The following is a 25000-nucleotide window of genomic DNA, read 5'->3' as shown; positions in this document are numbered from 1 at the left end:
GGCAGTCTCTCATCAAAGTACTAACCAGACCTAAACCTGCTAAGATTCAGAGATCGGGCATTGACTCTATTTTTTGGCAAAATTATTAAAAACTAAGTGAAAAATGTCCAAAAAGCTTACAGCACCTGGTATTCCCAGGCGGTCTCCCATCCAAGTACTAACCAGGCCCAAACCTGCTTAGCTTCCGAGATCAGACGAGATCGGACATAGCCAGGTTGGTATGGCCGTAAGCGAAGTCTGCTGCAAAGAGAGGGCTATTTAAAGACCAGCCAATCTTATCGCCAGTACATTATATAAGTAGGAAAGAAAACCCAAAAGCTTAAAGCACCTGGTATTCCTAGGCAGTCTCTCATAAAAGTACTAACCAGACCTAAACCTGCTAAGATTCAGAGATCGGGCATTGACTCTATTTTTTGGCAAAATTATTAAAAACTAAGAGAAAAATGTCCAAAAAGCTTACAGCACCTGGTATTCCCAGGCGGTCTCCCATCCAAGTACTAACCAGGCCCAAACCTGCTTAGCTTCAGAGATCAGACGAGATCAGGCATAGCCAGGTTGGTATGGCCGTAAGCGAAGACTGCTGCAAAGAGAGGGCTATTTAAAGACCAGCCAATCTAATCGCCAGTACATTATATAAGTAGGAAAGAAAACCCAAAAGCTAAAAGCACCTGGTATTCCTAGGCAGTCTCTCATCAAAGTACTAACCAGACCTAAACCTGCTAAGATTCAGAGATCGGGCATTGAATCTTTTTTTTTTTTTTTTAATGAAAGATTATTATATAATTTGTGAAATTTTCCAAAAAGATTAAAGCACCTGGTATTCCCAGGCAGTCTCCCATCCATGTACTAACCAGGCCCAAACCTGCTAATATTCAGAGATCGGGCATTGACTCTATTTTTTGGCAAAATTATTAAAAACTAAGTGAAAAATGTCCAAAAAGCTTACAGCACCTGGTATTCCCAGGCGGTCTCCCATCCAAGTACTAACCAGGCCCAAACCTGCTTAGCTTCCGAGATCAGACGAGATCGGACATAGCCAGGTTGGTATGGCCGTAAGCGAAGTCTGCTGCAAAGAGAGGGCTATTTAAAGACCAGCCAATCTTATCGCCAGTACATTATATAAGTAGGAAAGAAAACCCAAAAGCTTAAAGCACCTGGTATTCCTAGGCAGTCTCTCATAAAAGTACTAACCAGACCTAAACCTGCTAAGATTCAGAGATCGGGCATTGACTCTATTTTTTGGCAAAATTATTAAAAACTAAGAGAAAAATGTCCAAAAAGCTTACAGCACCTGGTATTCCCAGGCGGTCTCCCATCCAAGTACTAACCAGGCCCAAACCTGCAAATATTCAGAGATCGGGCATTGACTCTATTTTTTGGCAAAATTATTATATACTAAGTGAAAAATGTCCAAAAAGCTTACAGCACCTGGTATTCCCAGGCGGTCTCCCATCCAAGTACTAACCAGGCCCAAACCTGCTTAGCTTCCGAGATCAGACGAGATCGGGCATAGCCAGGTTGGTATGGCCGTAAGCGAAGTCTGCTGCAAAGAGAGGGCTATTTAAAGAACAGCCAATCTTATCGCCAGTACATTATATAAGTAGTAAAGAAAACCCAAAAGCTTAAAGCACCTGGTATTCCTAGGCAGTCTCTAATAAAAAAACTAACCAGACCTAAACCTGCTAAGATTCAGAGATCGGGCATTGACTCTATTTTTTGGCAAAATTATTATAAACTAAGTGAAAAATGTCCAAAAAGTTTACAGCACCTGGTATTCCCAGGCGGTCTCCCATCCAAGTACTAACCAGGCCCAAACCTGCTAAGATTCAGAGATCGGGCATTGACTCTTTTTTTTTTTTTTAATGAAAGATTATTATATAATTCGTGAAATTTTCCAAAAAGATTAAAGCACCTGGTATTCCCAGGCTGTCTCCCATCCATGTACTAACCAGGCCCAAACCTGCAAATATTCAGAGATCGGGCATTGACTTTTTTTTTGGCAAAATTATTATATACTAAGTGAAAAATGTCCAAAAAGCTTACAGCACCTGGTATTCAATCAATCAATCAATCACCTTTATTTATATAGTGCTTTAAACAAAATACATTGCGTCAAAGCACTGAACAACATTCATTAGGAAAACAGTGTCTCAATAATGCAAAATTATAATTAAAGGCAGTATATTCCCAGGCAGTCTCCCATCCATGTACTAAACAGGCCCAAACCTGCTAATATTCAGAGATCAGGCACTGACTCTATTTTTTGGCAAAATTATTATATACTAAGTGAAAAATGTCCAAAAAGCTTACAGCACCTGGAATTCCCAGGCGGTCTCCCATCCAAGTACTAACCAGGCCCAAACCTGCTTAGCTTCCGAGATCAGACAAGATCAGACATAGCCAGGTTGGTATGGCCGTAAGCGAAGTCTGCTGCAAAGAGAGGGCTATTTAAAGACCAGCCAATCTTATCGCCAGTACATTATATAAGTAGGAAAGAAAACCCAAAAGCTTAAAGCACCTGGTATTCCTAGGCAGTCTCTCATAAAAGTACTAACCAGACCTAAACCTGCTAAGATTCAGAGATCGGGCATTGACTCTATTTTTTGGCAAAATTATTAAAAACTAAGAGAAAAATGTCCAAAAAGCTTACAGCACCTGGTATTCCCAGGCGGTCTCCCATCCAAGTACTAACCAGGCCCAAACCTGCTTAGCTTCAGAGATCAGACGAGATCAGGCATAGCCAGGTTGGTATGGCCGTAAGCGAAGACTGCTGCAAAGAGAGGGCTATTTAAAGACCAGCCAATCTAATCGCCAGTACATTATATAAGTAGGAAAGAAAACCCAAAAGCTAAAAGCACCTGGTATTCCTAGGCAGTCTCTCATCAAAGTACTAACCAGACCTAAACCTGCTAAGATTCAGAGATCGGGCATTGAATCTTTTTTTTTTTTTTTAATGAAAGATTATTATATAATTCGTGAAATTTTCCAAAAAGATTAAAGCACCTGGTATTCCCAGGCAGTCTCCCATCCATGTACTAACCAGGCCCAAACCTGCTAATATTCAGAGATCGGGCATTGACTCTATTTTTTGGCAAAATTATTAAAAACTAAGTGAAAAATGTCCAAAAAGCTTACAGCACCTGGTATTCCCAGGCGGTCTCCCATCCAAGTACTAACCAGGCCCAAACCTGCTTAGCTTCCGAGATCAGACGAGATCGGACATAGCCAGGTTGGTATGGCCGTAAGCGAAGTCTGCTGCAAAGAGAGGGCTATTTAAAGACCAGCCAATCTTATCGCCAGTACATTATATAAGTAGGAAAGAAAACCCAAAAGCTTAAAGCACCTGGTATTCCTAGGCAGTCTCTCATAAAAGTACTAACCAGACCTAAACCTGCTAAGATTCAGAGATCGGGCATTGACTCTATTTTTTGGCAAAATTATTAAAAACTAAGAGAAAAATGTCCAAAAAGCTTACAGCACCTGGTATTCCCAGGCGGTCTCCCATCCAAGTACTAACCAGGCCCAAACCTGCAAATATTCAGAGATCGGGCATTGACTCTATTTTTTGGCAAAATTATTATATACTAAGTGAAAAATGTCCAAAAAGCTTACAGCACCTGGTATTCCCAGGCGGTCTCCCATCCAAGTACTAACCAGGCCCAAACCTGCTTAGCTTCCGAGATCAGACGAGATCGGGCATAGCCAGGTTGGTATGGCCGTAAGCGAAGTCTGCTGCAAAGAGAGGGCTATTTAAAGAACAGCCAATCTTATCGCCAGTACATTATATAAGTAGTAAAGAAAACCCAAAAGCTTAAAGCACCTGGTATTCCTAGGCAGTCTCTAATAAAAAAACTAACCAGACCTAAACCTGCTAAGATTCAGAGATCGGGCATTGACTCTATTTTTTGGCAAAATTATTATAAACTAAGTGAAAAATGTCCAAAAAGTTTACAGCACCTGGTATTCCCAGGCGGTCTCCCATCCAAGTACTAACCAGGCCCAAACCTGCTAAGATTCAGAGATCGGGCATTGACTCTTTTTTTTTTTTTTAATGAAAGATTATTATATAATTCGTGAAATTTTCCAAAAAGATTAAAGCACCTGGTATTCCCAGGCTGTCTCCCATCCATGTACTAACCAGGCCCAAACCTGCAAATATTCAGAGATCGGGCATTGACTTTTTTTTTGGCAAAATTATTATATACTAAGTGAAAAATGTCCAAAAAGCTTACAGCACCTGGTATTCAATCAATCAATCAATCACCTTTATTTATATAGTGCTTTAAACAAAATACATTGCGTCAAAGCACTGAACAACATTCATTAGGAAAACAGTGTCTCAATAATGCAAAATTATAATTAAAGGCAGTATATTCCCAGGCAGTCTCCCATCCATGTACTAAACAGGCCCAAACCTGCTAATATTCAGAGATCAGGCACTGACTCTATTTTTTGGCAAAATTATTATATACTAAGTGAAAAATGTCCAAAAAGCTTACAGCACCTGGAATTCCCAGGCGGTCTCCCATCCAAGTACTAACCAGGCCCAAACCTGCTTAGCTTCCGAGATCAGACAAGATCGGACATAGCCAGGTTGGTATGGCCGTAAGCGAAGTCTGCTGCAAAGAGAGGGCTATTTAAAGACCAGCCAATCTTATCGCCAGTACATTATATAAGTAGGAAAGAAAACCCAAAAGCTAAAAGCACCTGGTATTCCTAGGCAGTCTCTCATCAAAGTACTAACCAGACCTAAACCTGCTAAGATTCAGAGATCGGGCATTGAATCTTTTTTTTTTTTTTAATGAAAGATTATTATATAATTCGTGAAATTTTCCAAAAAGATTAAAGCACCTGGTATTCCCAGGCAGTCTCCCATCCATGTACTAACCAGGCCCAAACCTGCTAATATTCAGAGATCGGGCATTGACTCTATTTTTTGGCAAAATTATTATATACTAAGTGAAAAATGTCCAAAAAGCTTACAGCACCTGGTATACCCAGGCGGGCTCCCATCCAAGTACTAACCAGGCCCAAACCTGCTTAGCTTCCGAGATCAGACGAGATCGGGCATAGCCAGGTTGGTATGGCCGTAAGCGAAGTCTGCTGCAAAGAGAGGGCTATTTAAAGAACAGCCAATCTTATCGCCAGTACATTATATAAGTAGGAAAGAAAACCCAAAAGCTTAAAGCACCTGGTATTCCTAGGCAGTCTCTCATAAAAGTACTAACCAGACCTAAACCTGCTAAGATTCAGAGATCGGGCATTGACTCTATTTTTTGGCAAAATTATTAAAAACTAAGTGAAAAATGTCCAAAAAGCTTACAGCACCTGGTATTCCCAGGCGGTCTCCCATCCAAGTACTAACCAGGCCCAAACCTGCTTAGCTTCCGAGATCAGACGAGATCGGACATAGCCAGGTTGGTATGGCCGTAAGCGAAGTCTGCTGCAAAGAGAGGGCTATTTAAAGACCAGCCAATCTTATCGCCAGTACATTATATAAGTAGGAAAGAAAACCCAAAAGCTTAAAGCACCTGGTATTCCTAGGCAGTCTCTCATAAAAGTACTAACCAGACCTAAACCTGCTAAGATTCAGAGATCGGGCATTGACTCTATTTTTTGGCAAAATTATTAAAAACTAAGAGAAAAATGTCCAAAAAGCTTACAGCACCTGGTATTCCCAGGCGGTCTCCCATCCAAGTACTAACCAGGCCCAAACCTGCTTAGCTTCAGAGATCAGACGAGATCAGGCATAGCCAGGTTGGTATGGCCGTAAGCGAAGACTGCTGCAAAGAGAGGGCTATTTAAAGACCAGCCAATCTAATCGCCAGTACATTATATAAGTAGGAAAGAAAACCCAAAAGCTAAAAGCACCTGGTATTCCTAGGCAGTCTCTCATCAAAGTACTAACCAGACCTAAACCTGCTAAGATTCAGAGATCGGGCATTGAATCTTTTTTTTTTTTTTTAATGAAAGATTATTATATAATTCGTGAAATTTTCCAAAAAGATTAAAGCACCTGGTATTCCCAGGCAGTCTCCCATCCATGTACTAACCAGGCCCAAACCTGCTAATATTCAGAGATCGGGCATTGACTCTATTTTTTGGCAAAATTATTAAAAACTAAGTGAAAAATGTCCAAAAAGCTTACAGCACCTGGTATTCCCAGGCGGTCTCCCATCCAAGTACTAACCAGGCCCAAACCTGCTTAGCTTGCGAGATCAGACGAGATCGGACATAGCCAGGTTGGTATGGCCGTAAGCGAAGTCTGCTGCAAAGAGAGGGCTATTTAAAGACCAGCCAATCTTATCGCCAGTACATTATATAAGTAGGAAAGAAAACCCAAAAGCTAAAAGCACCTGGTATTCCTAGGCAGTCTCTCATCAAAGTACTAACCAGACCTAAACCTGCTAAGATTCAGAGATCAGGCATTGAATCTTTTTTTTTTTTTAATGAAAGATTATTATATAATTCGTGAAATTTTCCAAAAAGATTAAAGCACCTGGTATTCCCAGGCAGTCTCCCATCCATGTACTAACCAGGCCCAAACCTGCTAATATTCAGAGATCGGGCATTGACTCTATTTTTTGGAAAAATTATTATATACTAAGTGAAAAATGTCCAAAAAGCTTACAGCACCTGGTATTCAATCAATCAATCAGTCACCTTTATTTATATAGTGCTTTAAACAAAATACATTGCGTCAAAGCACTGAACAACATTCATTAGGAAAACAGTGTCTCAATAATGCAAAATTATAATTAAAGGCAGTATATTCCCAGGCAGTCTCCCATCCATGTACTAAACAGGCCCAAACCTGCTAATATTCAGAGATCAGGCACTGACTCTATTTTTTGGCAAAATTATTATATACTAAGTGAAAAATGTCCAAAAAGCTTACAGCACCTGGAATTCCCAGGCGGTCTCCCATCCAAGTACTAACCAGGCCCAAACCTGCTTAGCTTCCGAGATCAGACAAGATCGGACATAGCCAGGTTGGTATGGCCATAAGCGAAGTCTGCTGCAAAGAGAGGGGTATTTAAAGACCAGCCAATCTTATCGCCAGTACATTATATAAGTAGGAAAGAAAACCCAAAAGCTTAAAGCACCTGGTATTCCTAGGCAGTCTCTCATAAAAGTACTAACCAGACCTAAACCTGCTAAGATTCAGAGATCGGGCATTGACTCTATTTTTTGGCAAAATTATTAAAAACTAAGAGAAAAATGTCCAAAAAGCTTACAGCACCTGGTATTCCCAGGCGGTCTCCCATCCAAGTACTAACCAGGCCCAAACCTGCTTAGCTTCAGAGATCAGACGAGATCAGGCATAGCCAGGTTGGTATGGCCGTAAGCGAAGACTGCTGCAAAGAGAGGGCTATTTAAAGACCAGCCAATCTAATCGCCAGTACATTATATAAGTAGGAAAGAAAACCCAAAAGCTAAAAGCACCTGGTATTCCTAGGCAGTCTCTCATCAAAGTACTAACCAGACCTAAACCTGCTAAGATTCAGAGATCGGGCATTGACTCTATTTTTTGGCAAAATTATTAAAAACTAAGTGAAAAATGTCCAAAAAGCTTACAGCACCTGGTATTCCCAGGCGGTCTCCCATCCAAGTACTAACCAGGCCCAAACCTGCTTAGCTTCCGAGATCAGACGAGATCGGACATAGCCAGGTTGGTATGGCCGTAAGCGAAGTCTGCTGCAAAGAGAGGGCTATTTAAAGACCAGCCAATCTTATCGCCAGTACATTATATAAGTAGGAAAGAAAACCCAAAAGCTTAAAGCACCTGGTATTCCTAGGCAGTCTCTCATAAAAGTACTAACCAGACCTAAACCTGCTAAGATTCAGAGATCGGGCATTGACTCTATTTTTTGGCAAAATTATTAAAAACTAAGTGAAAAATGTCCAAAAAGCTTACAGCACCTGGTATTCCCAGGCGGTCTCCCATCCAAGTACTAACCAGGCCCAAACCTGCTTAGCTTGCGAGATCAGACGAGATCGGACATAGCCAGGTTGGTATGGCCGTAAGCGAAGTCTGCTGCAAAGAGAGGGCTATTTAAAGACCAGCCAATCTTATCGCCAGTACATTATATAAGTAGGAAAGAAAACCCAAAAGCTAAAAGCACCTGGTATTCCTAGGCAGTCTCTCATCAAAGTACTAACCAGACCTAAACCTGCTAAGATTCAGAGATCAGGCATTGAATCTTTTTTTTTTTTTTTAATGAAAGATTATTATATAATTCGTGAAATTTTCCAAAAAGATTAAAGCACCTGGTATTCCCAGGCAGTCTCCCATCCATGTACTAACCAGGCCCAAACCTGCTAATATTCAGAGATCGGGCATTGACTCTATTTTTTGGAAAAATTATTATATACTAAGTGAAAAATGTCCAAAAAGCTTACAGCACCTGGTATTCAATCAATCAATCAGTCACCTTTATTTATATAGTGCTTTAAACAAAATACATTGCGTCAAAGCACTGAACAACATTCATTAGGAAAACAGTGTCTCAATAATGCAAAATTATAATTAAAGGCAGTATATTCCCAGGCAGTCTCCCATCCATGTACTAAACAGGCCCAAACCTGCTAATATTCAGAGATCAGGCACTGACTCTATTTTTTGGCAAAATTATTATATACTAAGTGAAAAATGTCCAAAAAGCTTACAGCACCTGGAATTCCCAGGCGGTCTCCCATCCAAGTACTAACCAGGCCCAAACCTGCTTAGCTTCCGAGATCAGACAAGATCGGACATAGCCAGGTTGGTATGGCCATAAGCAAAGTCTGCTGCAAAGAGAGGGGTATTTAAAGACCAGCCAATCTTATCGCCAGTACATTATATAAGTAGGAAAGAAAACCCAAAAGCTTAAAGCACCTGGTATTCCTAGGCAGTCTCTCATAAAAGTACTAACCAGACCTAAACCTGCTAAGATTCAGAGATCGGGCATTGACTCTATTTTTTGGCAAAATTATTAAAAACTAAGAGAAAAATGTCCAAAAAGCTTACAGCACCTGGTATTCCCAGGCGGTCTCCCATCCAAGTACTAACCAGGCCCAAACCTGCTTAGCTTCAGAGATCAGACGAGATCAGGCATAGCCAGGTTGGTATGGCCGTAAGCGAAGACTGCTGCAAAGAGAGGGCTATTTAAAGACCAGCCAATCTAATCGCCAGTACATTATATAAGTAGGAAAGAAAACCCAAAAGCTAAAAGCACCTGGTATTCCTAGGCAGTCTCTCATCAAAGTACTAACCAGACCTAAACCTGCTAAGATTCAGAGATCGGGCATTGACTCTATTTTTTGGCAAAATTATTAAAAACTAAGTGAAAAATGTCCAAAAAGCTTACAGCACCTGGTATTCCCAGGCGGTCTCCCATCCAAGTACTAACCAGGCCCAAACCTGCTTAGCTTCCGAGATCAGACGAGATCGGACATAGCCAGGTTGGTATGGCCGTAAGCGAAATCTGCTGCAAAGAGAGGGCTATTTAAAGACCAGCCAATCTTATCGCCAGTACATTATATAAGTAGGAAAGAAAACCCAAAAGCTTAAAGCACCTGGTATTCCTAGGCAGTCTCTCATAAAAGTACTAACCAGACCTAAACCTGCTAAGATTCAGAGATCGGGCATTGACTCTATTTTTTGGCAAAATTATTAAAAACTAAGAGAAAAATGTCCAAAAAGCTTACAGCACCTGGTATTCCCAGGCGGTCTCCCATCCAAGTACTAACCAGGCCCAAACCTGCTTAGCTTCAGAGATCAGACGAGATCAGGCATAGCCAGGTTGGTATGGCCGTAAGCGAAGACTGCTGCAAAGAGAGGGCTATTTAAAGACCAGCCAATCTAATCGCCAGTACATTATATAAGTAGGAAAGAAAACCCAAAAGCTAAAAGCACCTGGTATTCCTAGGCAGTCTCTCATCAAAGTACTAACCAGACCTAAACCTGCTAAGATTCAGAGATCGGGCATTGAATCTTTTTTTTTTTTTTTAATGAAAGATTATTATATAATTCGTGAAATTTTCCAAAAAGATTAAAGCACCTGGTATTCCCAGGCAGTCTCCCATCCATGTACTAACCAGGCCCAAACCTGCTAATATTCAGAGATCGGGCATTGACTCTATTTTTTGGCAAAATTATTAAAAACTAAGTGAAAAATGTCCAAAAAGCTTACAGCACCTGGTATTCCCAGGCGGTCTCCCATCCAAGTACTAACCAGGCCCAAACCTGCTTAGCTTCCGAGATCAGACGAGATCGGACATAGCCAGGTTGGTATGGCCGTAAGCGAAGTCTGCTGCAAAGAGAGGGCTATTTAAAGACCAGCCAATCTTATCGCCAGTACATTATATAAGTAGGAAAGAAAACCCAAAAGCTTAAAGCACCTGGTATTCCTAGGCAGTCTCTCATAAAAGTACTAACCAGACCTAAACCTGCTAAGATTCAGAGATCGGGCATTGACTCTATTTTTTGGCAAAATTATTAAAAACTAAGAGAAAAATGTCCAAAAAGCTTACAGCACCTGGTATTCCCAGGCGGTCTCCCATCCAAGTACTAACCAGGCCCAAACCTGCAAATATTCAGAGATCGGGCATTGACTCTATTTTTTGGCAAAATTATTATATACTAAGTGAAAAATGTCCAGAAAGCTTACAGCACCTGGTATTCCCAGGCGGTCTCCCATCCAAGTACTAACCAGGCCCAAACCTGCTTAGCTTCCGAGATCAGACGAGATCGGGCATAGCCAGGTTGGTATGGCCGTAAGCGAAGTCTGCTGCAAAGAGAGGGCTATTTAAAGAACAGCCAATCTTATCGCCAGTACATTATATAAGTAGTAAAGAAAACCCAAAAGCTTAAAGCACCTGGTATTCCTAGGCAGTCTCTAATAAAAAAACTAACCAGACCTAAACCTGCTAAGATTCAGAGATCGGGCATTGACTCTATTTTTTGGCAAAATTATTATAAACTAAGTGAAAAATGTCCAAAAAGTTTACAGCACCTGGTATTCCCAGGCGGTCTCCCATCCAAGTACTAACCAGGCCCAAACCTGCTAAGATTCAGAGATCGGGCATTGACTCTTTTTTTTTTTTTTAATGAAAGATTATTATATAATTCGTGAAATTTTCCAAAAAGATTAAAGCACCTGGTATTCCCAGGCTGTCTCCCATCCATGTACTAACCAGGCCCAAACCTGCAAATATTCAGAGATCGGGCATTGACTTTTTTTTTGGCAAAATTATTATATACTAAGTGAAAAATGTCCAAAAAGCTTACAGCACCTGGTATTCAATCAATCAATCAATCACCTTTATTTATATAGTGCTTTAAACAAAATACATTGCGTCAAAGCACTGAACAACATTCATTAGGAAAACAGTGTCTCAATAATGCAAAATTATAATTAAAGGCAGTATATTCCCAGGCAGTCTCCCATCCATGTACTAAACAGGCCCAAACCTGCTAATATTCAGAGATCAGGCACTGACTCTATTTTTTGGCAAAATTATTATATACTAAGTGAAAAATGTCCAAAAAGCTTACAGCACCTGGAATTCCCAGGCGGTCTCCCATCCAAGTACTAACCAGGCCCAAACCTGCTTAGCTTCCGAGATCAGACAAGATCGGACATAGCCAGGTTGGTATGGCCGTAAGCGAAGTCTGCTGCAAAGAGAGGGCTATTTAAAGACCAGCCAATCTTATCGCCAGTACATTATATAAGTAGGAAAGAAAACCCAAAAGCTTAAAGCACCTGGTATTCCTAGGCAGTCTCTCATAAAAGTACTAACCAGACCTAAACCTGCTAAGATTCAGAGATCGGGCATTGACTCTATTTTTTGGCAAAATTATTAAAAACTAAGAGAAAAATGTCCAAAAAGCTTACAGCACCTGGTATTCCCAGGCGGTCTCCCATCCAAGTACTAACCAGGCCCAAACCTGCTTAGCTTCAGAGATCAGACGAGATCAGGCATAGCCAGGTTGGTATGGCCGTAAGCGAAGACTGCTGCAAAGAGAGGGCTATTTAAAGACCAGCCAATCTAATCGCCAGTACATTATATAAGTAGGAAAGAAAACCCAAAAGCTAAAAGCACCTGGTATTCCTAGGCAGTCTCTCATCAAAGTACTAACCAGACCTAAACCTGCTAAGATTCAGAGATCGGGCATTGAATCTTTTTTTTTTTTTTAATGAAAGATTATTATATAATTCGTGAAATTTTCCAAAAAGATTAAAGCACCTGGTATTCCCAGGCAGTCTCCCATCCATGTACTAACCAGGCCCAAACCTGCTAATATTCAGAGATCGGGCATTGACTCTATTTTTTGGCAAAATTATTATATACTAAGTGAAAAATGTCCAAAAAGCTTACAGCACCTGGTATACCCAGGCGGGCTCCCATCCAAGTACTAACCAGGCCCAAACCTGCTTAGCTTCCGAGATCAGACGAGATCGGGCATAGCCAGGTTGGTATGGCCGTAAGCGAAGTCTGCTGCAAAGAGAGGGCTATTTAAAGAACAGCCAATCTTATCGCCAGTACATTATATAAGTAGGAAAGAAAACCCAAAAGCTTAAAGCACCTGGTATTCCTAGGCAGTCTCTCATAAAAGTACTAACCAGACCTAAACCTGCTAAGATTCAGAGATCGGGCATTGACTCTATTTTTTGGCAAAATTATTAAAAACTAAGTGAAAAATGTCCAAAAAGCTTACAGCACCTGGTATTCCCAGGCGGTCTCCCATCCAAGTACTAACCAGGCCCAAACCTGCTTAGCTTCCGAGATCAGACGAGATCGGACATAGCCAGGTTGGTATGGCCGTAAGCGAAGTCTGCTGCAAAGAGAGGGCTATTTAAAGACCAGCCAATCTTATCGCCAGTACATTATATAAGTAGGAAAGAAAACCCAAAAGCTTAAAGCACCTGGTATTCCTAGGCAGTCTCTCATAAAAGTACTAACCAGACCTAAACCTGCTAAGATTCAGAGATCGGGCATTGAATCTTTTTTTTTTTTTTTAATGAAAGATTATTATATAATTCGTGAAATTTTCCAAAAAGATTAAAGCACCTGGTATTCCCAGGCAGTCTCCCATCCATGTACTAACCAGGCCCAAACCTGCTAATATTCAGAGATCGGGCATTGACTCTATTTTTTGGCAAAATTATTAAAAACTAAGTGAAAAATGTCCAAAAAGCTTACAGCACCTGGTATTCCCAGGCGGTCTCCCATCCAAGTACTAACCAGGCCCAAACCTGCTTAGCTTGCGAGATCAGACGAGATCGGACATAGCCAGGTTGGTATGGCCGTAAGCGAAGTCTGCTGCAAAGAGAGGGCTATTTAAAGACCAGCCAATCTTATCGCCAGTACATTATATAAGTAGGAAAGAAAACCCAAAAGCTAAAAGCACCTGGTATTCCTAGGCAGTCTCTCATCAAAGTACTAACCAGACCTAAACCTGCTAAGATTCAGAGATCAGGCATTGAATCTTTTTTTTTTTTTTAATGAAAGATTATTATATAATTCGTGAAATTTTCCAAAAAGATTAAAGCACCTGGTATTCCCAGGCAGTCTCCCATCCATGTACTAACCAGGCCCAAACCTGCTAATATTCAGAGATCGGGCATTGACTCTATTTTTTGGAAAAATTATTATATACTAAGTGAAAAATGTCCAAAAAGCTTACAGCACCTGGTATTCAATCAATCAATCAGTCACCTTTATTTATATAGTGCTTTAAACAAAATACATTGCGTCAAAGCACTGAACAACATTCATTAGGAAAACAGTGTCTCAATAATGCAAAATTATAATTAAAGGCAGTATATTCCCAGGCAGTCTCCCATCCATGTACTAAACAGGCCCAAACCTGCTAATATTCAGAGATCAGGCACTGACTCTATTTTTTGGCAAAATTATTATATACTAAGTGAAAAATGTCCAAAAAGCTTACAGCACCTGGAATTCCCAGGCGGTCTCCCATCCAAGTACTAACCAGGCCCAAACCTGCTTAGCTTCCGAGATCAGACAAGATCGGACATAGCCAGGTTGGTATGGCCATAAGCGAAGTCTGCTGCAAAGAGAGGGGTATTTAAAGACCAGCCAATCTTATCGCCAGTACATTATATAAGTAGGAAAGAAAACCCAAAAGCTTAAAGCACCTGGTATTCCTAGGCAGTCTCTCATAAAAGTACTAACCAGACCTAAACCTGCTAAGATTCAGAGATCGGGCATTGACTCTATTTTTTGGCAAAATTATTAAAAACTAAGAGAAAAATGTCCAAAAAGCTTACAGCACCTGGTATTCCCAGGCGGTCTCCCATCCAAGTACTAACCAGGCCCAAACCTGCTTAGCTTCAGAGATCAGACGAGATCAGGCATAGCCAGGTTGGTATGGCCGTAAGCGAAGACTGCTGCAAAGAGAGGGCTATTTAAAGACCAGCCAATCTAATCGCCAGTACATTATATAAGTAGGAAAGAAAACCCAAAAGCTAAAAGCACCTGGTATTCCTAGGCAGTCTCTCATCAAAGTACTAACCAGACCTAAACCTGCTAAGATTCAGAGATCGGGCATTGACTCTATTTTTTGGCAAAATTATTAAAAACTAAGTGAAAAATGTCCAAAAAGCTTACAGCACCTGGTATTCCCAGGCGGTCTCCCATCCAAGTACTAACCAGGCCCAAACCTGCTTAGCTTCCGAGATCAGACGAGATCGGACATAGCCAGGTTGGTATGGCCGTAAGCGAAGTCTGCTGCAAAGAGAGGGCTATTTAAAGACCAGCCAATCTTATCGCCAGTACATTATATAAGTAGGAAAGAAAACCCAAAAGCTTAAAGCACCTGGTATTCCTAGGCAGTCTCTCATAAAAGTACTAACCAGACCTAAACCTGCTAAGATTCAGAGATCGGGCATTGACTCTATTTTTTGGCAAAATTATTAAAAACTAAGAGAAAAATGTCCAAAAAGCTTACAGCACCTGGTATTCCCAGGCGGTCTCCCATCCAAGTGCTAACCAGGCCCAAACCTGCTTAGCTTCAGAGATCAGACGAGATCAGGCATAGCCAGGTTGGTATGGCCGTAAGCGAAGACTGCTGCAAAGAGAGGGCTATTTAAAGACCAGCCAATCTAATCGCCAGTACATTATATAAGTAGGAAAGAAAACCCAAAAGCTAAAAGCACCTGGTATTCCTAGGCAGTCTCTCATCAAAGTACTAACCAGACCTAAACCTGCTAAGATTCAGAGATCGGGCATTGAATCTTTTTTTTTTTTTTTAATGAAAGATTATTATATAATTCGTGAAATTTTCCAAAAAGATTAAAGCACCTGGTATTCCCAGGCAGTCTCCCATCCATGTACTAACCAGGCCCAAACCTGCTAATATTCAGAGATCGGGCATTGACTCTATTTTTTGGCAAAATTATTAAAAACTAAGTGAAAAATGTCCAAAAAGCTTACAGCACCTGGTATTCCCAGGCGGTCTCCCATCCAAGTACTAACCAGGCCCAAACCTGCTTAGCTTCCGAGATCAGACGAGATCGGACATAGCCAGGTTGGTATGGCCGTAAGCGAAGTCTGCTGCAAAGAGAGGGCTATTTAAAGACCAGCCAATCTTATCGCCAGTACATTATATAAGTAGGAAAGAAAACCCAAAAGCTTAAAGCACCTGGTATTCCTAGGCAGTCTCTCATAAAAGTACTAACCAGACCTAAACCTGCTAAGATTCAGAGATCGGGCATTGACTCTATTTTTTGGCAAAATTATTAAAAACTAAGAGAAAAATGTCCAAAAAGCTTACAGCACCTGGTATTCCCAGGCGGTCTCCCATCCAAGTACTAACCAGGCCCAAACCTGCAAATATTCAGAGATCGGGCATTGACTCTATTTTTTGGCAAAATTATTATATACTAAGTGAAAAATGTCCAAAAAGCTTACAGCACCTGGTATTCCCAGGCGGTCTCCCATCCAAGTACTAACCAGGCCCAAACCTGCTTAGCTTCCGAGATCAGACGAGATCGGGCATAGCCAGGTTGGTATGGCCGTAAGCGAAGTCTGCTGCAAAGAGAGGGCTATTTAAAGAACAGCCAATCTTATCGCCAGTACATTATATAAGTAGTAAAGAAAACCCAAAAGCTTAAAGCACCTGGTATTCCTAGGCAGTCTCTAATAAAAAAACTAACCAGACCTAAACCTGCTAAGATTCAGAGATCGGGCATTGACTCTATTTTTTGGCAAAATTATTATAAACTAAGTGAAAAATGTCCAAAAAGTTTACAGCACCTGGTATTCCCAGGCGGTCTCCCATCCAAGTACTAACCAGGCCCAAACCTGCTAAGATTCAGAGATCGGGCATTGACTCTTTTTTTTTTTTTTAATGAAAGATTATTATATAATTCGTGAAATTTTCCAAAAAGATTAAAGCACCTGGTATTCCCAGGCTGTCTCCCATCCATGTACTAACCAGGCCCAAACCTGCAAATATTCAGAGATCGGGCATTGACTTTTTTTTTGGCAAAATTATTATATACTAAGTGAAAAATGTCCAAAAAGCTTACAGCACCTGGTATTCAATCAATCAATCAATCACCTTTATTTATATAGTGCTTTAAACAAAATACATTGCGTCAAAGCACTGAACAACATTCATTAGGAAAACAGTGTCTCAATAATGCAAAATTATAATTAAAGGCAGTATATTCCCAGGCAGTCTCCCATCCATGTACTAAACAGGCCCAAACCTGCTAATATTCAGAGATCAGGCACTGACTCTATTTTTTGGCAAAATTATTATATACTAAGTGAAAAATGTCCAAAAAGCTTACAGCACCTGGAATTCCCAGGCGGTCTCCCATCCAAGTACTAACCAGGCCCAAACCTGCTTAGCTTCCGAGATCAGACAAGATCGGACATAGCCAGGTTGGTATGGCCGTAAGCGAAGTCTGCTGCAAAGAGAGGGCTATTTAAAGACCAGCCAATCTTATCGCCAGTACATTATATAAGTAGGAAAGAAAACCCAAAAGCTAAAAGCACCTGGTATTCCTAGGCAGTCTCTCATCAAAGTACTAACCAGACCTAAACCTGCTAAGATTCAGAGATCGGGCATTGAATCTTTTTTTTTTTTTTAATGAAAGATTATTATATAATTCGTGAAATTTTCCAAAAAGATTAAAGCACCTGGTATTCCCAGGCAGTCTCCCATCCATGTACTAACCAGGCCCAAACCTGCTAATATTCAGAGATCGGGCATTGACTCTATTTTTTGGCAAAATTATTATATACTAAGTGAAAAATGTCCAAAAAGCTTACAGCACCTGGTATACCCAGGCGGGCTCCCATCCAAGTACTAACCAGGCCCAAACCTGCTTAGCTTCCGAGATCAGACGAGATCGGGCATAGCCAGGTTGGTATGGCCGTAAGCGAAGTCTGCTGCAAAGAGAGGGCTATTTAAAGAACAGCCAATCTTATCGCCAGTACATTATATAAGTAGGAAAGAAAACCCAAAAGCTTAAAGCACCTGGTATTCCTAGGCAGTCTCTCATAAAAGTACTAACCAGACCTAAACCTGCTAAGATTCAGAGATCGGGCATTGACTCTATTTTTTGGCAAAATTATTAAAAACTAAGTGAAAAATGTCCAAAAAGCTTACAGCACCTGGTATTCCCAGGCGGTCTCCCATCCAAGTACTAACCAGGCCCAAACCTGCTTAGCTTCCGAGATCAGACGAGATCGGACATAGCCAGGTTGGTATGGCCGTAAGCGAAGTCTGCTGCAAAGAGAGGGCTATTTAAAGACCAGCCAATCTTATCGCCAGTACATTATATAAGTAGGAAAGAAAACCCAAAAGCTTAAAGCACCTGGTATTCCTAGGCAGTCTCTCATAAAAGTACTAACCAGACCTAAACCTGCTAAGATTCAGAGATCGGGCATTGACTCTATTTTTTGGCAAAATTATTAAAAACTAAGAGAAAAATGTCCAAAAAGCTTACAGCACCTGGTATTCCCAGGCGGTCTCCCATCCAAGTACTAACCAGGCCCAAACCTGCTTAGCTTCAGAGATCAGACGAGATCAGGCATAGCCAGGTTGGTATGGCCGTAAGCGAAGACTGCTGCAAAGAGAGGGCTATTTAAAGACCAGCCAATCTAATCGCCAGTACATTATATAAGTAGGAAAGAAAACCCAAAAGCTAAAAGCACCTGGTATTCCTAGGCAGTCTCTCATCAAAGTACTAACCAGACCTAAACCTGCTAAGATTCAGAGATCGGGCATTGAATCTTTTTTTTTTTTTTTAATGAAAGATTATTATATAATTCGTGAAATTTTCCAAAAAGATTAAAGCACCTGGTATTCCCAGGCAGTCTCCCATCCATGTACTAACCAGGCCCAAACCTGCTAATATTCAGAGATCGGGCATTGACTCTATTTTTTGGCAAAATTATTAAAAACTAAGTGAAAAATGTCCAAAAAGCTTACAGCACCTGGTATTCCCAGGCGGTCTCCCATCCAAGTACTAACCAGGCCCAAACCTGCTTAGCTTGCGAGATCAGACGAGATCGGACATAGCCAGGTTGGTATGGCCGTAAGCGAAGTCTGCTGCAAAGAGAGGGCTATTTAAAGACCAGCCAATCTTATCGCCAGTACATTATATAAGTAGGAAAGAAAACCCAAAAGCTAAAAGCACCTGGTATTCCTAGGCAGTCTCTCATCAAAGTACTAACCAGACCTAAACCTGCTAAGATTCAGAGATCAGGCATTGAATCTTTTTTTTTTTTTAATGAAAGATTATTATATAATTCGTGAAATTTTCCAAAAAGATTAAAGCACCTGGTATTCCCAGGCAGTCTCCCATCCATGTACTAACCAGGCCCAAACCTGCTAATATTCAGAGATCGGGCATTGACTCTATTTTTTGGAAAAATTATTATATACTAAGTGAAAAATGTCCAAAAAGCTTACAGCACCTGGTATTCAATCAATCAATCAGTCACCTTTATTTATATAGTGCTTTAAACAAAATACATTGCGTCAAAGCACTGAACAACATTCATTAGGAAAACAGTGTCTCAATAATGCAAAATTATAATTAAAGGCAGTATATTCCCAGGCAGTCTCCCATCCATGTACTAAACAGGCCCAAACCTGCTAATATTCAGAGATCAGGCACTGACTCTATTTTTTGGCAAAATTATTATATACTAAGTGAAAAATGTCCAAAAAGCTTACAGCACCTGGAATTCCCAGGCGGTCTCCCATCCAAGTACTAACCAGGCCCAAACCTGCTTAGCTTCCGAGATCAGACAAGATCGGACATAGCCAGGTTGGTATGGCCATAAGCGAAGTCTGCTGCAAAGAGAGGGGTATTTAAAGACCAGCCAATCTTATCGCCAGTACATTATATAAGTAGGAAAGAAAACCCAAAAGCTTAAAGCACCTGGTATTCCTAGGCAGTCTCTCATAAAAGTACTAACCAGACCTAAACCTGCTAAGATTCAGAGATCGGGCATTGACTCTATTTTTTGGCAAAATTATTAAAAACTAAGAGAAAAATGTCCAAAAAGCTTACAGCACCTGGTATTCCCAGGCGGTCTCCCATCCAAGTACTAACCAGGCCCAAACCTGCTTAGCTTCAGAGATCAGACGAGATCAGGCATAGCCAGGTTGGTATGGCCGTAAGCGAAGACTGCTGCAAAGAGAGGGCTATTTAAAGACCAGCCAATCTAATCGCCAGTACATTATATAAGTAGGAAAGAAAACCCAAAAGCTAAAAGCACCTGGTATTCCTAGGCAGTCTCTCATCAAAGTACTAACCAGACCTAAACCTGCTAAGATTCAGAGATCGGGCATTGACTCTATTTTTTGGCAAAATTATTAAAAACTAAGTGAAAAATGTCCAAAAAGCTTACAGCACCTGGTATTCCCAGGCGGTCTCCCATCCAAGTACTAACCAGGCCCAAACCTGCTTAGCTTCCGAGATCAGACGAGATCGGACATAGCCAGGTTGGTATGGCCGTAAGCGAAGTCTGCTGCAAAGAGAGGGCTATTTAAAGACCAGCCAATCTTATCGCCAGTACATTATATAAGTAGGAAAGAAAACCCAAAAGCTTAAAGCACCTGGTATTCCTAGGCAGTCTCTCATAAAAGTACTAACCAGACCTAAACCTGCTAAGATTCAGAGATCGGGCATTGACTCTATTTTTTGGCAAAATTATTAAAAACTAAGTGAAAAATGTCCAAAAAGCTTACAGCACCTGGTATTCCCAGGCGGTCTCCCATCCAAGTACTAACCAGGCCCAAACCTGCTTAGCTTGCGAGATCAGACGAGATCGGACATAGCCAGGTTGGTATGGCCGTAAGCGAAGTCTGCTGCAAAGAGAGGGCTATTTAAAGACCAGCCAATCTTATCGCCAGTACATTATATAAGTAGGAAAGAAAACCCAAAAGCTAAAAGCACCTGGTATTCCTAGGCAGTCTCTCATCAAAGTACTAACCAGACCTAAACCTGCTAAGATTCAGAGATCAGGCATTGAATCTTTTTTTTTTTTTTTAATGAAAGATTATTATATAATTCGTGAAATTTTCCAAAAAGATTAAAGCACCTGGTATTCCCAGGCAGTCTCCCATCCATGTACTAACCAGGCCCAAACCTGCTAATATTCAGAGATCGGGCATTGACTCTATTTTTTGGAAAAATTATTATATACTAAGTGAAAAATGTCCAAAAAGCTTACAGCACCTGGTATTCAATCAATCAATCAGTCACCTTTATTTATATAGTGCTTTAAACAAAATACATTGCGTCAAAGCACTGAACAACATTCATTAGGAAAACAGTGTCTCAATAATGCAAAATTATAATTAAAGGCAGTATATTCCCAGGCAGTCTCCCATCCATGTACTAAACAGGCCCAAACCTGCTAATATTCAGAGATCAGGCACTGACTCTATTTTTTGGCAAAATTATTATATACTAAGTGAAAAATGTCCAAAAAGCTTACAGCACCTGGAATTCCCAGGCGGTCTCCCATCCAAGTACTAACCAGGCCCAAACCTGCTTAGCTTCCGAGATCAGACAAGATCGGACATAGCCAGGTTGGTATGGCCATAAGCAAAGTCTGCTGCAAAGAGAGGGGTATTTAAAGACCAGCCAATCTTATCGCCAGTACATTATATAAGTAGGAAAGAAAACCCAAAAGCTTAAAGCACCTGGTATTCCTAGGCAGTCTCTCATAAAAGTACTAACCAGACCTAAACCTGCTAAGATTCAGAGATCGGGCATTGACTCTATTTTTTGGCAAAATTATTAAAAACTAAGAGAAAAATGTCCAAAAAGCTTACAGCACCTGGTATTCCCAGGCGGTCTCCCATCCAAGTACTAACCAGGCCCAAACCTGCTTAGCTTCAGAGATCAGACGAGATCAGGCATAGCCAGGTTGGTATGGCCGTAAGCGAAGACTGCTGCAAAGAGAGGGCTATTTAAAGACCAGCCAATCTAATCGCCAGTACATTATATAAGTAGGAAAGAAAACCCAAAAGCTAAAAGCACCTGGTATTCCTAGGCAGTCTCTCATCAAAGTACTAACCAGACCTAAACCTGCTAAGATTCAGAGATCGGGCATTGACTCTATTTTTTGGCAAAATTATTAAAAACTAAGTGAAAAATGTCCAAAAAGCTTACAGCACCTGGTATTCCCAGGCGGTCTCCCATCCAAGTACTAACCAGGCCCAAACCTGCTTAGCTTCCGAGATCAGACGAGATCGGACATAGCCAGGTTGGTATGGCCGTAAGCGAAATCTGCTGCAAAGAGAGGGCTATTTAAAGACCAGCCAATCTTATCGCCAGTACATTATATAAGTAGGAAAGAAAACCCAAAAGCTTAAAGCACCTGGTATTCCTAGGCAGTCTCTCATAAAAGTACTAACCAGACCTAAACCTGCTAAGATTCAGAGATCGGGCATTGACTCTATTTTTTGGCAAAATTATTAAAAACTAAGAGAAAAATGTCCAAAAAGCTTACAGCACCTGGTATTCCCAGGCGGTCTCCCATCCAAGTACTAACCAGGCCCAAACCTGCTTAGCTTCAGAGATCAGACGAGATCAGGCATAGCCAGGTTGGTATGGCCGTAAGCGAAGACTGCTGCAAAGAGAGGGCTATTTAAAGACCAGCCAATCTAATCGCCAGTACATTATATAAGTAGGAAAGAAAACCCAAAAGCTAAAAGCACCTGGTATTCCTAGGCAGTCTCTCATCAAAGTACTAACCAGACCTAAACCTGCTAAGATTCAGAGATCGGGCATTGAATCTTTTTTTTTTTTTTTAATGAAAGATTATTATATAATTCGTGAAATTTTCCAAAAAGATTAAAGCACCTGGTATTCCCAGGCAGTCTCCCATCCATGTACTAACCAGGCCCAAACCTGCTAATATTCAGAGATCGGGCATTGACTCTATTTTTTGGCAAAATTATTAAAAACTAAGTGAAAAATGTCCAAAAAGCTTACAGCACCTGGTATTCCCAGGCGGTCTCCCATCCAAGTACTAACCAGGCCCAAACCTGCTTAGCTTCCGAGATCAGACGAGATCGGACATAGCCAGGTTGGTATGGCCGTAAGCGAAGTCTGCTGCAAAGAGAGGGCTATTTAAAGACCAGCCAATCTTATCGCCAGTACATTATATAAGTAGGAAAGAAAACCCAAAAGCTTAAAGCACCTGGTATTCCTAGGCAGTCTCTCATAAAAGTACTAACCAGACCTAAACCTGCTAAGATTCAGAGATCGGGCATTGACTCTATTTTTTGGCAAAATTATTAAAAACTAAGAGAAAAATGTCCAAAAAGCTTACAGCACCTGGTATTCCCAGGCGGTCTCCCATCCAAGTACTAACCAGGCCCAAACCTGCAAATATTCAGAGATCGGGCATTGACTCTATTTTTTGGCAAAATTATTATATACTAAGTGAAAAATGTCCAGAAAGCTTACAGCACCTGGTATTCCCAGGCGGTCTCCCATCCAAGTACTAACCAGGCCCAAACCTGCTTAGCTTCCGAGATCAGACGAGATCGGGCATAGCCAGGTTGGTATGGCCGTAAGCGAAGTCTGCTGCAAAGAGAGGGCTATTTAAAGAACAGCCAATCTTATCGCCAGTACATTATATAAGTAGTAAAGAAAACCCAAAAGCTTAAAGCACCTGGTATTCCTAGGCAGTCTCTAATAAAAAAACTAACCAGACCTAAACCTGCTAAGATTCAGAGATCGGGCATTGACTCTATTTTTTGGCAAAATTATTATAAACTAAGTGAAAAATGTCCAAAAAGTTTACAGCACCTGGTATTCCCAGGCGGTCTCCCATCCAAGTACTAACCAGGCCCAAACCTGCTAAGATTCAGAGATCGGGCATTGACTCTTTTTTTTTTTTTTAATGAAAGATTATTATATAATTCGTGAAATTTTCCAAAAAGATTAAAGCACCTGGTATTCCCAGGCTGTCTCCCATCCATGTACTAACCAGGCCCAAACCTGCAAATATTCAGAGATCGGGCATTGACTTTTTTTTTGGCAAAATTATTATATACTAAGTGAAAAATGTCCAAAAAGCTTACAGCACCTGGTATTCAATCAATCAATCAATCACCTTTATTTATATAGTGCTTTAAACAAAATACATTGCGTCAAAGCACTGAACAACATTCATTAGGAAAACAGTGTCTCAATAATGCAAAATTATAATTAAAGGCAGTATATTCCCAGGCAGTCTCCCATCCATGTACTAAACAGGCCCAAACCTGCTAATATTCAGAGATCAGGCACTGACTCTATTTTTTGGCAAAATTATTATATACTAAGTGAAAAATGTCCAAAAAGCTTACAGCACCTGGAATTCCCAGGCGGTCTCCCATCCAAGTACTAACCAGGCCCAAACCTGCTTAGCTTCCGAGATCAGACAAGATCGGACATAGCCAGGTTGGTATGGCCGTAAGCGAAGTCTGCTGCAAAGAGAGGGCTATTTAAAGACCAGCCAATCTTATCGCCAGTACATTATATAAGTAGGAAAGAAAACCCAAAAGCTTAAAGCACCTGGTATTCCTAGGCAGTCTCTCATAAAAGTACTAACCAGACCTAAACCTGCTAAGATTCAGAGATCGGGCATTGACTCTATTTTTTGGCAAAATTATTAAAAACTAAGAGAAAAATGTCCAAAAAGCTTACAGCACCTGGTATTCCCAGGCGGTCTCCCATCCAAGTACTAACCAGGCCCAAACCTGCTTAGCTTCAGAGATCAGACGAGATCAGGCATAGCCAGGTTGGTATGGCCGTAAGCGAAGACTGCTGCAAAGAGAGGGCTATTTAAAGACCAGCCAATCTAATCGCCAGTACATTATATAAGTAGGAAAGAAAACCCAAAAGCTAAAAGCACCTGGTATTCCTAGGCAGTCTCTCATCAAAGTACTAACCAGACCTAAACCTGCTAAGATTCAGAGATCGGGCATTGAATCTTTTTTTTTTTTTTAATGAAAGATTATTATATAATTCGTGAAATTTTCCAAAAAGATTAAAGCACCTGGTATTCCCAGGCAGTCTCCCATCCATGTACTAACCAGGCCCAAACCTGCTAATATTCAGAGATCGGGCATTGACTCTATTTTTTGGCAAAATTATTATATACTAAGTGAAAAATGTCCAAAAAGCTTACAGCACCTGGTATACCCAGGCGGGCTCCCATCCAAGTACTAACCAGGCCCAAACCTGCTTAGCTTCCGAGATCAGACGAGATCGGGCATAGCCAGGTTGGTATGGCCGTAAGCGAAGTCTGCTGCAAAGAGAGGGCTATTTAAAGAACAGCCAATCTTATCGCCAGTACATTATATAAGTAGGAAAGAAAACCCAAAAGCTTAAAGCACCTGGTATTCCTAGGCAGTCTCTCATAAAAGTACTAACCAGACCTAAACCTGCTAAGATTCAGAGATCGGGCATTGACTCTATTTTTTGGCAAAATTATTAAAAACTAAGTGAAAAATGTC

General features: G+C 40.9%; 52 non-coding genes across 52 annotated transcripts; all 52 read right to left on the bottom strand.

The window, feature by feature from the left end:
- Positions 1–113: 113 nt before the first annotated feature.
- On the bottom strand, positions 114–232 carry LOC127996771 (5S ribosomal RNA). Its single transcript, XR_008169662.1, has one exon. It is a non-coding gene; the product is annotated as a 5S ribosomal RNA (ribosomal RNA).
- Positions 233–453: 221 nt separating this feature from the next.
- Positions 454–572, bottom strand: LOC127997823 (5S ribosomal RNA). Its single transcript, XR_008170680.1, has one exon. It is a non-coding gene; the product is annotated as a 5S ribosomal RNA (ribosomal RNA).
- Positions 573–939: 367 nt separating this feature from the next.
- On the bottom strand, positions 940–1058 carry LOC127996769 (5S ribosomal RNA). The gene has a single exon (XR_008169659.1). It is a non-coding gene; the product is annotated as a 5S ribosomal RNA (ribosomal RNA).
- A 358-nt stretch (positions 1059–1416) lies between these two features.
- LOC127995742 (5S ribosomal RNA) lies at positions 1417–1535 on the bottom strand. The gene has a single exon (XR_008168679.1). It is a non-coding gene; the product is annotated as a 5S ribosomal RNA (ribosomal RNA).
- Positions 1536–2303: 768 nt separating this feature from the next.
- On the bottom strand, positions 2304–2422 carry LOC128004489 (5S ribosomal RNA). The gene has a single exon (XR_008177177.1). It is a non-coding gene; the product is annotated as a 5S ribosomal RNA (ribosomal RNA).
- A 221-nt stretch (positions 2423–2643) lies between these two features.
- LOC127997822 (5S ribosomal RNA) lies at positions 2644–2762 on the bottom strand. The gene has a single exon (XR_008170679.1). It is a non-coding gene; the product is annotated as a 5S ribosomal RNA (ribosomal RNA).
- A 366-nt stretch (positions 2763–3128) lies between these two features.
- Positions 3129–3247, bottom strand: LOC127996768 (5S ribosomal RNA). Its single transcript, XR_008169658.1, has one exon. It is a non-coding gene; the product is annotated as a 5S ribosomal RNA (ribosomal RNA).
- Positions 3248–3605: 358 nt separating this feature from the next.
- Positions 3606–3724, bottom strand: LOC127995731 (5S ribosomal RNA). Its single transcript, XR_008168668.1, has one exon. It is a non-coding gene; the product is annotated as a 5S ribosomal RNA (ribosomal RNA).
- A 768-nt stretch (positions 3725–4492) lies between these two features.
- Positions 4493–4611, bottom strand: LOC128003126 (5S ribosomal RNA). The gene has a single exon (XR_008175857.1). It is a non-coding gene; the product is annotated as a 5S ribosomal RNA (ribosomal RNA).
- Positions 4612–4976: 365 nt separating this feature from the next.
- LOC128002768 (5S ribosomal RNA) lies at positions 4977–5095 on the bottom strand. Its single transcript, XR_008175507.1, has one exon. It is a non-coding gene; the product is annotated as a 5S ribosomal RNA (ribosomal RNA).
- A 221-nt stretch (positions 5096–5316) lies between these two features.
- LOC127996767 (5S ribosomal RNA) lies at positions 5317–5435 on the bottom strand. The gene has a single exon (XR_008169657.1). It is a non-coding gene; the product is annotated as a 5S ribosomal RNA (ribosomal RNA).
- A 221-nt stretch (positions 5436–5656) lies between these two features.
- Positions 5657–5775, bottom strand: LOC127997820 (5S ribosomal RNA). Its single transcript, XR_008170678.1, has one exon. It is a non-coding gene; the product is annotated as a 5S ribosomal RNA (ribosomal RNA).
- Positions 5776–6141: 366 nt separating this feature from the next.
- On the bottom strand, positions 6142–6260 carry LOC128003507 (5S ribosomal RNA). Its single transcript, XR_008176230.1, has one exon. It is a non-coding gene; the product is annotated as a 5S ribosomal RNA (ribosomal RNA).
- A 631-nt stretch (positions 6261–6891) lies between these two features.
- Positions 6892–7010, bottom strand: LOC128003841 (5S ribosomal RNA). Its single transcript, XR_008176554.1, has one exon. It is a non-coding gene; the product is annotated as a 5S ribosomal RNA (ribosomal RNA).
- A 221-nt stretch (positions 7011–7231) lies between these two features.
- On the bottom strand, positions 7232–7350 carry LOC127997819 (5S ribosomal RNA). The gene has a single exon (XR_008170677.1). It is a non-coding gene; the product is annotated as a 5S ribosomal RNA (ribosomal RNA).
- Positions 7351–7571: 221 nt separating this feature from the next.
- LOC127996766 (5S ribosomal RNA) lies at positions 7572–7690 on the bottom strand. Its single transcript, XR_008169656.1, has one exon. It is a non-coding gene; the product is annotated as a 5S ribosomal RNA (ribosomal RNA).
- Positions 7691–7911: 221 nt separating this feature from the next.
- Positions 7912–8030, bottom strand: LOC128003506 (5S ribosomal RNA). The gene has a single exon (XR_008176229.1). It is a non-coding gene; the product is annotated as a 5S ribosomal RNA (ribosomal RNA).
- A 633-nt stretch (positions 8031–8663) lies between these two features.
- Positions 8664–8782, bottom strand: LOC128003840 (5S ribosomal RNA). Its single transcript, XR_008176553.1, has one exon. It is a non-coding gene; the product is annotated as a 5S ribosomal RNA (ribosomal RNA).
- Positions 8783–9003: 221 nt separating this feature from the next.
- LOC127997818 (5S ribosomal RNA) lies at positions 9004–9122 on the bottom strand. The gene has a single exon (XR_008170676.1). It is a non-coding gene; the product is annotated as a 5S ribosomal RNA (ribosomal RNA).
- Positions 9123–9343: 221 nt separating this feature from the next.
- LOC127996765 (5S ribosomal RNA) lies at positions 9344–9462 on the bottom strand. Its single transcript, XR_008169655.1, has one exon. It is a non-coding gene; the product is annotated as a 5S ribosomal RNA (ribosomal RNA).
- Positions 9463–9683: 221 nt separating this feature from the next.
- LOC127997816 (5S ribosomal RNA) lies at positions 9684–9802 on the bottom strand. Its single transcript, XR_008170674.1, has one exon. It is a non-coding gene; the product is annotated as a 5S ribosomal RNA (ribosomal RNA).
- A 366-nt stretch (positions 9803–10168) lies between these two features.
- LOC127996763 (5S ribosomal RNA) lies at positions 10169–10287 on the bottom strand. Its single transcript, XR_008169654.1, has one exon. It is a non-coding gene; the product is annotated as a 5S ribosomal RNA (ribosomal RNA).
- Positions 10288–10645: 358 nt separating this feature from the next.
- LOC127995719 (5S ribosomal RNA) lies at positions 10646–10764 on the bottom strand. Its single transcript, XR_008168656.1, has one exon. It is a non-coding gene; the product is annotated as a 5S ribosomal RNA (ribosomal RNA).
- A 768-nt stretch (positions 10765–11532) lies between these two features.
- LOC128003125 (5S ribosomal RNA) lies at positions 11533–11651 on the bottom strand. The gene has a single exon (XR_008175856.1). It is a non-coding gene; the product is annotated as a 5S ribosomal RNA (ribosomal RNA).
- Positions 11652–11872: 221 nt separating this feature from the next.
- On the bottom strand, positions 11873–11991 carry LOC127997815 (5S ribosomal RNA). Its single transcript, XR_008170673.1, has one exon. It is a non-coding gene; the product is annotated as a 5S ribosomal RNA (ribosomal RNA).
- A 365-nt stretch (positions 11992–12356) lies between these two features.
- Positions 12357–12475, bottom strand: LOC128002767 (5S ribosomal RNA). Its single transcript, XR_008175506.1, has one exon. It is a non-coding gene; the product is annotated as a 5S ribosomal RNA (ribosomal RNA).
- A 221-nt stretch (positions 12476–12696) lies between these two features.
- LOC127996762 (5S ribosomal RNA) lies at positions 12697–12815 on the bottom strand. The gene has a single exon (XR_008169653.1). It is a non-coding gene; the product is annotated as a 5S ribosomal RNA (ribosomal RNA).
- A 366-nt stretch (positions 12816–13181) lies between these two features.
- Positions 13182–13300, bottom strand: LOC128003505 (5S ribosomal RNA). The gene has a single exon (XR_008176228.1). It is a non-coding gene; the product is annotated as a 5S ribosomal RNA (ribosomal RNA).
- Positions 13301–13932: 632 nt separating this feature from the next.
- Positions 13933–14051, bottom strand: LOC128003838 (5S ribosomal RNA). Its single transcript, XR_008176551.1, has one exon. It is a non-coding gene; the product is annotated as a 5S ribosomal RNA (ribosomal RNA).
- Positions 14052–14272: 221 nt separating this feature from the next.
- LOC127997814 (5S ribosomal RNA) lies at positions 14273–14391 on the bottom strand. The gene has a single exon (XR_008170672.1). It is a non-coding gene; the product is annotated as a 5S ribosomal RNA (ribosomal RNA).
- Positions 14392–14612: 221 nt separating this feature from the next.
- Positions 14613–14731, bottom strand: LOC127996761 (5S ribosomal RNA). Its single transcript, XR_008169652.1, has one exon. It is a non-coding gene; the product is annotated as a 5S ribosomal RNA (ribosomal RNA).
- Positions 14732–14952: 221 nt separating this feature from the next.
- On the bottom strand, positions 14953–15071 carry LOC128004401 (5S ribosomal RNA). The gene has a single exon (XR_008177092.1). It is a non-coding gene; the product is annotated as a 5S ribosomal RNA (ribosomal RNA).
- A 366-nt stretch (positions 15072–15437) lies between these two features.
- Positions 15438–15556, bottom strand: LOC127996760 (5S ribosomal RNA). The gene has a single exon (XR_008169651.1). It is a non-coding gene; the product is annotated as a 5S ribosomal RNA (ribosomal RNA).
- Positions 15557–15914: 358 nt separating this feature from the next.
- On the bottom strand, positions 15915–16033 carry LOC127995708 (5S ribosomal RNA). Its single transcript, XR_008168645.1, has one exon. It is a non-coding gene; the product is annotated as a 5S ribosomal RNA (ribosomal RNA).
- A 768-nt stretch (positions 16034–16801) lies between these two features.
- Positions 16802–16920, bottom strand: LOC128003124 (5S ribosomal RNA). The gene has a single exon (XR_008175855.1). It is a non-coding gene; the product is annotated as a 5S ribosomal RNA (ribosomal RNA).
- Positions 16921–17285: 365 nt separating this feature from the next.
- Positions 17286–17404, bottom strand: LOC128002766 (5S ribosomal RNA). The gene has a single exon (XR_008175505.1). It is a non-coding gene; the product is annotated as a 5S ribosomal RNA (ribosomal RNA).
- A 221-nt stretch (positions 17405–17625) lies between these two features.
- On the bottom strand, positions 17626–17744 carry LOC127996759 (5S ribosomal RNA). The gene has a single exon (XR_008169650.1). It is a non-coding gene; the product is annotated as a 5S ribosomal RNA (ribosomal RNA).
- Positions 17745–17965: 221 nt separating this feature from the next.
- LOC127997813 (5S ribosomal RNA) lies at positions 17966–18084 on the bottom strand. Its single transcript, XR_008170671.1, has one exon. It is a non-coding gene; the product is annotated as a 5S ribosomal RNA (ribosomal RNA).
- A 366-nt stretch (positions 18085–18450) lies between these two features.
- On the bottom strand, positions 18451–18569 carry LOC128003503 (5S ribosomal RNA). Its single transcript, XR_008176226.1, has one exon. It is a non-coding gene; the product is annotated as a 5S ribosomal RNA (ribosomal RNA).
- Positions 18570–19200: 631 nt separating this feature from the next.
- LOC128003837 (5S ribosomal RNA) lies at positions 19201–19319 on the bottom strand. Its single transcript, XR_008176550.1, has one exon. It is a non-coding gene; the product is annotated as a 5S ribosomal RNA (ribosomal RNA).
- A 221-nt stretch (positions 19320–19540) lies between these two features.
- LOC127997812 (5S ribosomal RNA) lies at positions 19541–19659 on the bottom strand. Its single transcript, XR_008170670.1, has one exon. It is a non-coding gene; the product is annotated as a 5S ribosomal RNA (ribosomal RNA).
- Positions 19660–19880: 221 nt separating this feature from the next.
- Positions 19881–19999, bottom strand: LOC127996757 (5S ribosomal RNA). The gene has a single exon (XR_008169648.1). It is a non-coding gene; the product is annotated as a 5S ribosomal RNA (ribosomal RNA).
- Positions 20000–20220: 221 nt separating this feature from the next.
- LOC128003502 (5S ribosomal RNA) lies at positions 20221–20339 on the bottom strand. Its single transcript, XR_008176225.1, has one exon. It is a non-coding gene; the product is annotated as a 5S ribosomal RNA (ribosomal RNA).
- A 633-nt stretch (positions 20340–20972) lies between these two features.
- Positions 20973–21091, bottom strand: LOC128003836 (5S ribosomal RNA). The gene has a single exon (XR_008176549.1). It is a non-coding gene; the product is annotated as a 5S ribosomal RNA (ribosomal RNA).
- A 221-nt stretch (positions 21092–21312) lies between these two features.
- Positions 21313–21431, bottom strand: LOC127997810 (5S ribosomal RNA). Its single transcript, XR_008170668.1, has one exon. It is a non-coding gene; the product is annotated as a 5S ribosomal RNA (ribosomal RNA).
- A 221-nt stretch (positions 21432–21652) lies between these two features.
- On the bottom strand, positions 21653–21771 carry LOC127996756 (5S ribosomal RNA). Its single transcript, XR_008169647.1, has one exon. It is a non-coding gene; the product is annotated as a 5S ribosomal RNA (ribosomal RNA).
- A 221-nt stretch (positions 21772–21992) lies between these two features.
- On the bottom strand, positions 21993–22111 carry LOC127997809 (5S ribosomal RNA). Its single transcript, XR_008170667.1, has one exon. It is a non-coding gene; the product is annotated as a 5S ribosomal RNA (ribosomal RNA).
- A 366-nt stretch (positions 22112–22477) lies between these two features.
- On the bottom strand, positions 22478–22596 carry LOC127996755 (5S ribosomal RNA). The gene has a single exon (XR_008169646.1). It is a non-coding gene; the product is annotated as a 5S ribosomal RNA (ribosomal RNA).
- Positions 22597–22954: 358 nt separating this feature from the next.
- On the bottom strand, positions 22955–23073 carry LOC127995696 (5S ribosomal RNA). The gene has a single exon (XR_008168634.1). It is a non-coding gene; the product is annotated as a 5S ribosomal RNA (ribosomal RNA).
- A 768-nt stretch (positions 23074–23841) lies between these two features.
- LOC128003123 (5S ribosomal RNA) lies at positions 23842–23960 on the bottom strand. Its single transcript, XR_008175854.1, has one exon. It is a non-coding gene; the product is annotated as a 5S ribosomal RNA (ribosomal RNA).
- Positions 23961–24181: 221 nt separating this feature from the next.
- LOC127997808 (5S ribosomal RNA) lies at positions 24182–24300 on the bottom strand. The gene has a single exon (XR_008170666.1). It is a non-coding gene; the product is annotated as a 5S ribosomal RNA (ribosomal RNA).
- Positions 24301–24665: 365 nt separating this feature from the next.
- On the bottom strand, positions 24666–24784 carry LOC128002765 (5S ribosomal RNA). Its single transcript, XR_008175504.1, has one exon. It is a non-coding gene; the product is annotated as a 5S ribosomal RNA (ribosomal RNA).
- Between the last annotated feature and the right edge of the window lie 216 nt (positions 24785–25000).

The sequence above is a fragment of the Carassius gibelio genome, chromosome B22 (genome assembly GCF_023724105.1).
Source record: "Carassius gibelio isolate Cgi1373 ecotype wild population from Czech Republic chromosome B22, carGib1.2-hapl.c, whole genome shotgun sequence".
NCBI classification, from domain to species: domain Eukaryota; kingdom Metazoa; phylum Chordata; class Actinopteri; order Cypriniformes; family Cyprinidae; genus Carassius; species Carassius gibelio.
Note: the sequence above shows the minus strand (reverse complement) of the source record. Positions and strands in the feature narration are given on the sequence as shown.